Below are 8,885 nucleotides of genomic sequence, written 5' to 3' on the forward strand. Positions count from 1 at the left end.
AGTTCGTGCTTGGAACACGGTGTTATTGCAGTAGGTGCCGTTGCTGAGAGGAGCTCCTGTTTTCATTCCAAGAGGAATGGTGGCTCCCACACCAGCAGTGGCTCAGCCGTGGAGCAGCTCCCTCTGAACAGTGCCCAGAAAGCAGGTGGCCCAAAACCAAAACTGGGGTCCCGTGTGTCCCCCCAAATCTGCATCCCTGCAGTGACCCTCCGAATTATTGAAAAATGAGTTTCCTCCACCAGGGTGCTCTTCAGGTGAAAGTAAACAAACAAAAGTGATGGGGTGGGCAAAGCTACTGGGCGATATCTGCTTTTCCCTCCAATGCTCAAAAATACTTGCCAATGTGAGAGAACAAAAACAGCCACGGGGAAGAAAACCAAACCCCAGCCTCTTTCTTGACTGTGCCAATCTTGCAGAAAAAAGCTACCAGACCACAAAAGACCATCTTTAAGATAAACACACAGAGAACCTGCACTCTGCACCCTGTTCTCCCCTTCTTTCAACCCTTGGGTAACTGCAATCCCATGTTCTTGTACACCAGTAAGGCTGGGAAGCTGTCTGAGAGACAGAATATCCTGCTGCCAGATGCTCTTTTTTCATTCTAACACAGTTGTTTTTCTCTTCACTTGATAAAGTTAAAATAAACAGTCTCTGGGGTGACTTACAGGCGTCAAAATTGGATTGGCATACAAACTGTAGAGCAGTTGGTGGTGGGGAGTCTGGGGAAAAGGAAACAGCAGGTTTTAGCTAGAGGGGACAACAGCTTTATTTCCCTCTTGGTCCTTGACAACTAAGCAGATGTCCTGCAGTTATTGTTTTACCTTCTAGTAATATAGAGCCTTTCCAGATCCTCCCAGGTACGCGACTGGCTCTCTTGCAGATGTGCAGGTACATCTCTTCCCTGGTTCAAAGCTACCTGAGTGCACCACTAGCTCCATCTATTGCTGGTTAATGGCTGGCTGGGAGTCAGACAAGGCCTTGTTTCTCCCTCTCAGCTTTATAGGATACCTTTTTCCAGTCCCGTTTATGTGGATAGTCATAAGATTTTCTCTGATCATCTGACATGGGCTTTTTCCACAGCTGTTGTGCTGTGAACTTTGTTCCTGGGTGATGCCCTTTGCTGTAGACATGGGTGTCACCTTTGTGTCCTTCAGAGCCCTGCAGTGCAAATGTCACTAAACCCTGACAACAACGATGGTAGTGGGGCTGTCACTGGGCATAACCTCTGTCACTGGGCACCCACTGTGCTGGGCTGGAGGGGGCACAGTGGGGTGGTGCTGTCCTGAAGAGCTTGGGAAGTTCAGAAGTATTTAGAAGAATAAACAATGGGGAAGAGAGTGAGAAATTCAACTAATTTTTGAGGTTCTGGTCCAATATGTAAAGGAGTGCTTGTGTGGGCTCCTGACAGACAGCAAATGGCCTGTTCAGCTTTTCTGTCTAGCACAAGAAAGGTCAGTTCTGCACTGAGATATCCTCTGGGAACATCTAGGGCTGCACACTTCAGACCTCAACCTGCTGCGATGAACTGCGCTGAAGCCTGAAAAATGCAAACTTTTCCCTTTATTTCTTCGTAAAGCAGTCCTGGAATCTGCTTCTAGCCTTAACAAAGCTGCAATCCAGGTTTATCATCCTACAAGACATCTGACAGGGAAGTTAAATAGCACTCCAGACACGTTTTTTAAAACTTACTTGGGATACCAGGAAGGTTAGTGTTATCTCAGCAGGTGGGCACTGGGGCTCAGTGTGTGTGTGTGTGTAATGTGTTAACTCCCAGGTATTTGAGTGTCTGCATTGACACCTGCCTGGTTCCCCAGTTTTGTCTTCAGTGCTTTCTCTTTGTGTGAGTGCCAAATGACATCTTGAATTCTTGGACCTTCTAGAGAGATATTGGGTGACTTGGAATGTTTAACAAAATCTTCAGCACAATTTTACTCCACAAAGCCTGCACCTGCTCCTGCAGTATGAGAGGCAAACATGCTGTTTCAGGGTAACCAGAGTAAATCACCAGGCAATTTTTTGCTCTCTAAGACAAGGGAGTTACAGAAAGTCAAGTCTCACCAGGTGAGGCTGGGGCCCTGCATCCCCCAGCCCTGCAAGGGACAAGTTTTTATCAGAGCTGGCCGGAGGCAACACAAGCTGTCCAGAAGCTGAAAGCACTTACATTGCTTCTGAACCCTCATCATGGCTGTGTCTGGTGCTTATTCCAACATATTCCTATGTTGGAATATAGTGCATATTCCTAGTTCCCAAACTAGCCAGCAACTCCTGTAATGTCCCAAGGTGAACTTGTGTTAGGAGTGGAGCCAGGCAGAGATAATCACTGAACTGGAGAATAAATGCACCATGTGTCTCTCCTGTTCCAAACCACTCTAATTTCAAACATCTTGCCTCAACAACGATCTGTTAACAAGCTGCAAGCCAAGAATCTGTCAGAGAATTTAAATACAATTCTGACAAGATCAGAACTAGATAGACTCAAACTTTACCAACCTGTGGCTAAACCAAAGCTAATCGAGTAGGTGTTTGCCCAGGTCAGGACAGAAGAGGATCTCACTGGGATCTTCTTCATTGCAACTGAAACTTCCAAAAGTAGGAGATTTATTTGAGATATTTAAATTCATTAGAGGAAATAGAGTTGACTTCAGTCCAAGAGGGTGCCTTCATTGCTCTGAAAACTGAAAGAAGAGGTTGAAGCTGGGAGCAGACAAGTGGTGCAGGCAAGGGTATGGTGCACTGAGATGTAAAGCAAGTTCCCAAGAGTTTCTGAAAGAACCATTTTATGAATGGGAAAAGTTGCTGGCAAAGGTGTAAATGTAGGAATAGTCTGTGTCCCTCCAAGGGAGGGGATAAATGAAGTACCTGGGGAGCCCTTTTCTTGCTTTCAGGCAAATTATAAGGGGCTGGAAATTCAAGAGAGCCAGTGCTGATCTTGTGCTGTTTCTAGCATTATGATGCTCTAGTCATTGTGGCACTATCTCTTGTCAATGCTGTTTAGAAGTCCCTGAATTTCTGGTGGCCTTTGACGATTACAAAAGTCCTTCTGTTAGTAGTGTTGGAATCCACTTTCCAGCTTTATTTAGGTTCTGGCAGAACAAGCTGGGGAAACCTCACGAGTTGGAAGAGGAGGAAGAGAGTTTCAGGTATGAAGAGGTGTTTGTGCTGTTCTCAGAGGTGCTGCTGCGTGTCAGTAAAAGGGATGTGAAGTGGGGAGTCATTCAGACTGGGAATGTGCACTGGAACTGACTGAACCCCAAAACTGCAGAGGCACCCAGGGCTCAGCTGGACACAACGTGCTTCCTCTTTCTCAGCGTCTGTGTTCCTGTAAGTTGATGTGGAACTGCTTATGCTGGTTGTTTGTAGACCCTCCTGCCTTGTGACTGGCATGATTAAATCCAGTAAAGAGATGGTTTCTGTACTGCCAGGTTCCTGCAGCGAAAACTTGGGCCATCTGCTCGCTGGTCTGTTGCGTTTGTGGTCGCGTGGTGCTGCCGCGCTGGCTGCAGCTCTGCTGTTGTGCAACAGCCACGGATGGAAAGCTTTATCCTTTAATGGGAAAAATGGGAAAGACAGATGCAATCTGGCTCTAATATTATTCTTGTACTTTTTCCTCTCATCTCTCAGGAGCTCTCTCACTGCTGCCTTTCCTCACTCTGTCTGAGCACCAGAGCCCCTCTTTCTCCTTGATAAAGCAGACGCAGTCACTGTCCCCCAAAGCGAGCTCCCTGCCTCAGGGTGTTCCTCAGATCTCCAGAGGATATAAAGCATCTCTCCATGATGTTTGTGACCTGAGCCCATGCACATCAACACCTCACAGGAATGACAGTTTGTGGAGTTTTTGCTAGCTGTGATTCCAGGTTCGAGGAGACGCACAGTGGATGTCTGGTTAAACCACCAAAACACCTTTATTAGAACACTATGGAAAAAAGAGAGATTTAGTGTTTCAAAGAGGATCAGCACCAAATGCCCTGTCTTGCTGGTAGGAGGATGGGAGATTTAGGAGTAGTTAGGAACTTGAGATAAAAAAAACCACCAAAAAGATGAAAAATAAAGGCAGCTCCTGTTTTTTCTATTAAGTTTCTAGGCTACACAGATTGGTTATAAATGATGGCACTAAATAACCAGCCGTGCCCAAGCTCCCTGAAAGGCTCTGTAATATCAGCAGCTGATGTCCCACTGTGCAGGGACACAATTGGGTCTGTTCCTCCAGACAATACACCTGTCACTGGAAACAGAAAGCTGGCAATTAGCGGGGAGGCTCTGTGTTGGGCTTTCATCCCAGACAATGAGAAGGGCCTGGAAGAGTGAGATTAAGGCTGGCATGTCCACATGAGATTGTTGAAACAAACCTCACTGAGACTTGGGGGCATTTAAGAAGCAAAAACAAGAAAATAAAACCCTGGTTAAATCTAACTCTACAAACAAGTCTAGAAAGCAAAATAGCAGTGGAACAGGATCCTTTGCCTTAGAAATATAAGTCTGGAGTTGTGGAGGAAACTTTCTTCTCAGCTGTCTTGTCAGTGTATCATAGAAAATTAAACCAGGTGGGGTTCTATGCACCAAAACTGCAGTGGGAGTTCTGCTCAGCCAGGGCCAGGACTAAGCACCAGCCTCCACAGAATAGATTTTTGACCTAACTAATGCAAGTTCTGTGCCCTGGGCTATTCTCCATAAGTGGCACTCTGACTGTTTAAAAGTCTCCCAAATTGCTGACCCTACAAAGGCCCTGAAAGCAGTGCAGCAGCACGGTCAGCTGCTTCTTGTACCAGTCCTGAGCCTGGCAGGGAGCAGCTGCCCACCTCAGCCATTGCAGAGTGAGCTGTTAGGAGGAACTAATTTGGTCAGCAAGTATCAAACTTTTTTTGTGTTGGTACAGGAGTTCTACCAACATGCAGGAATCAGGGAAGCCAGAGGAAAATTAGGCAAATCTTTTCCTTACTATCAATTCCATCTCCCCAGGCATGTGACTTTGGATTGCCTCATGGCACAAAGTAGTGTCTGTGTGTCGTCAGTGGTTGAGCCCACACTGTGCTTTGAGCAGGGCACAAAGCAGAGGCAGAGCCACCTCCCGCAAAGCTCCTGCACGGCCCCTGCTCGTGGGTGGCTGAGGTGTGGGTGCTGTGCTGGAGGGAGGTCACACCACTGCTGACAGGGGCACGGGAGGGTGAGCACTGCAGGCAGAATTGTGCTTTTTCTGTGCAAGGAGGTGACCTGGTACAGGCAGGCTCTTGACCTGCATGTTGGGTCACTCTGTCCCCATGGGGAGGTGTTGGCTCAGTCTGTCCCCTTGGGGAGGTGTTGGCTCAGTCTGTCCCCTTGGGGAGGTATTGCTCTGCCTGCCTGTGACCTCATGCCCTCTCCCCTTGGCTTTCTGGGGGGAAATATCCCTGACCTACCAGGCTTTTGATGTGAAGCCTGTAGCATCAGGAAGTTTGGTCAACCCTGATGTGACAGGCTTGAAAGGTGAGGGGGAGAGGACACTAAGAGAACTAGACAAATAGTGGCATTGCCAAACGTGTGGATGTCTGGCCATAAAATCACATCAGCTCAGGCTTTCAGTGTGCAGAGTGAGGAACTTGTTTGGATACCTGAAGAATTAGCTTGAGCACGTGTCTTCTATGTCCCTTCCTGCAGAGCTGTGAACGGGAAATGGCATCTGCCATCCAAAGTCCAACCTGTGCACTTGATGACTCCCACTTCTCTGGTCAGTGGTTGCTGTGCAGCTACAGACCAGTCTGCTGGGCAGGGTGTGTGTGAAGGTCAGGTGGTGACACTGTGCCTTTGTCCAGAGGAACTGGAAGAGTTGTCTAGATTTTTCCAGACACTGCTGCTTCTGATAACTCGATCCATGTGAGAGTGTTAATGTGTGTTAACAGCTTGCTTGGAGTGACAGGGATGGGATGTCCTGCACTGACAGCTCCCTGTCAGCAGGAACAGCAGGAAGTCGTGCCATGACCAGAGCACTGCAGTGCAGGGTTAATTGCTGCTGGAGCACTGATGAATCTTCTTTTGGGAGAGCTGGCCTGAAGGTCCCACAGGAGCAGAAACCAACAGCCTTTCAGCCAGCTGGACTCCATGGGACAGCAGTGACTGCTTCATTCTTCTTTCTGAATAGTAAATAGTTGAGCAGTTTATTAGGATGAAGACTCCATGCTTTCAGTTCCTTGCCTTGCAGAAACAAAAAGAAACATCCATATGCAGATAAATAAAGGGCCCATGGGAGCTCTGAACTGCAGTGTTGGTACCAGTGTGAGGCATCTGCACCAAACAGCAGCTTGTGAAACATTCGGATGTGTGAAAGTGTAACATAACTGAGATACAGCAGTTGTGTGACACACTTGCACAGCCCCAGTACTGGGGAGGGAGGTAAGTCTGCTTCTCTTCTACTGGTGCCTTCTGAGTCAGCACTTGTCAAAGCCTGCCTTGGCTCAGAACCAATTCTAATGCAAAGTTTGGGTGACATAAACTCTGTGAGGTTGGAACTGGAACATCTGTTTTGAGCAGTAAAAAGTGTGGGGAAAAAAGGCTGAAGGAGAATAACACCTCCAGCTGGACTAAGGGATTGCTGTTTTGAAGCACAGCTCTGCAAGGGACAGGCCTTCCCACGAGCGGGTGATCCCTGACACACACCAGGCTTTGTTCCATTTCTCAGTGCATCTTGCTCAGACACATGGCTTTCTACTCCACTTGGCAAATATTTGATTTATAAAGATTAACATGTTGCTCGCCCATGTGCTGGGAAGCTCTTCCAAGGGTTGTGTGAAAGATGTGCCCTAAGGGTGGCAGCTCAGGGTTTACTCACTGTTAAGGGTAACACTCCTTAAAATGCACCTGAGCTGATTTTTTAAATTGCCTGCGTGTAAACAGAATTGCAACCCACTCCAAACCAGGCTAACCCAGAGTGACAGCATCACCCAAACGGTGCTACACAACGTGCCCTCTGTTCAGCTGCTTGTTAGAGAGATTTACCAGCATTAAAAGTGCATTGGGACTTTGCCATCTAACCATCCTGAGGTCATGTCTGCCTGCCAAGGTCTTCATGCACTGGATGGAGACCTCTTAACTCTAGGAACTCTGTTATTTCTAATTTATTTTGAGATGTGTGAGTGGAGGTGACTCTGGGGACCGCAGTTGCCCTGAGGAGACAGCTGACTGGTTGTATGGGAATTATTGCCGATACCACGAGGAACTGCCAGCACTGGTGGTGATGACTCTGCTCCGTGGCAAGGAGCAAACATACAGCAGTGCCCACATGTGCAAGGAAACCCTCTGGAGAGCTGGGAAGTCTAAAGGAATTGTCCCTCAGGCCAGGCACGGCACCCACTTTCTGGATTGTGCTCTTTGGGGCCTTTTCAGTGTGATTTTAGGTGAAAGCACAATGAGATGCCAGCGATTGGCTCCACTTGCTGGCTGTGACCTTTTCTTTGAAATGCCAGTGACGCTTTCTTGCCATGGTCTCTAGAGCTGTTCTTGATGCCAGCCAAAGCATCACGTCTTATTTGAAAGCCCAGGATGTAATTATGGAAGTTAGTCCAGATTTAAATCCAAAGAACTTGTGTAGCTGAGCCTGGAGACTCGGGTCTCAATGCAGTGATCATGGGAACTTTCTCTTCACCTTTCTGCATGTACACAGAGGAAGGTTTATTTGTACATACAGAAAAGAGTAGTGGGGCCTGGGAGCTGGATGCTATTTCTAATGCTACCAGAAAACTGCATTTTGTGCTGTTACAAAAGATGATTCATTCTGTCTAAGACACAGGCACAAGGAACGTACTTTACTGTCTGCTGGGAAATGTTAATTCTCATTAAACCTAATCCAGTACTAAGTTTGAAATAATTTTGTACTTTCCTTCCAAAGATGCTTGGTATAAACTTGGGCTCTGCCTCGTGCCATTTGTTCCCTCCACTGCTGAGGGAAGCAGGATCTAGTTTTGGCCAAAGCAGGGGGTGCAGAGCCCTCTCCTGTGCTGCCATGCTGTCCACAGGCCTTTGGCACTCCATGCTGCGCTGTCCAGGAGTGCCAAGCTGTTTCCCAGCTGGCAGTGGTGACTAAGCAGCCCAGAGCAGCTGCCTCCAAGGTCCATTCTTCTGTGGGAGATTTATTGCCGAGAGCAGAGGCGTTGGGATGGGATAATTGCCTTCATTCCCAGGCGAAGACCCTGAAGAACAAAGGACAGTTGCTGGTGAATCCATAGTGTGATTCAAGCATTCTCTGGGAGGGGAGCAGTGGGAACTGTGTTCCTGTTGCTGTAGCAAAAGTGAGTGGGCTTTAACTGAAAGAGCAGCTCTGCCCTGTGAGGTGGGGAGCACCACAGCCCACGGGGGTGACCCGGACCCTCCAGCCTTGGCATCCTTCCCGGGGTGCTGCGGGCCCTGGGGTAGGGAAGCTCTGGAACACTGAAGCTGCTCAGCGAGGACATTACACCAGGGACACACTGGACATCTCCTGACCTGTCCCTCTTCACCTGCCCCCTGGGCTCTGTGGGGCTCCTGCTGCTGTGCCGATCCCTGGTAGCTCCTCCGCACCCTGACTTCTTTACCAAGACCATGTGCCACATTTCCTGGGAAGCTTTATTGGACACTTCCATGGAGCGGTGACAGCCTGAGAAGCAGATCCCGGTGCTGCTGGGGAGGGTTGTGAGTGCTTTGCTGTTAGTCGGGGCGCAGGCGTCGGGAGCGGGGTGGGTCGGAGGGGCGTCCCGGGGTGGGATGCGGGGCGCCCGGGCAGTGCGGGATGGGGGTGCGGTGATGTGCGGGGTGGGGGTGCCCCAGCCCCGCACCGCCCTGGGGACTCGGTGTCGCCGTCCCGCCGCCCAGCCCAGCCCAACCCCGCCGGGCCCGCGGGGGCGGCGGGGCGGGCCCGGGGCGGGGAACGGCGGCGGCTTTTG

This window comes from Lepidothrix coronata, unplaced genomic scaffold, assembly GCF_001604755.1.
Source record: "Lepidothrix coronata isolate B3197 unplaced genomic scaffold, Lepidothrix_coronata-1.0 Scaffold28, whole genome shotgun sequence".
Classification (NCBI taxonomy): domain Eukaryota; kingdom Metazoa; phylum Chordata; class Aves; order Passeriformes; family Pipridae; genus Lepidothrix; species Lepidothrix coronata.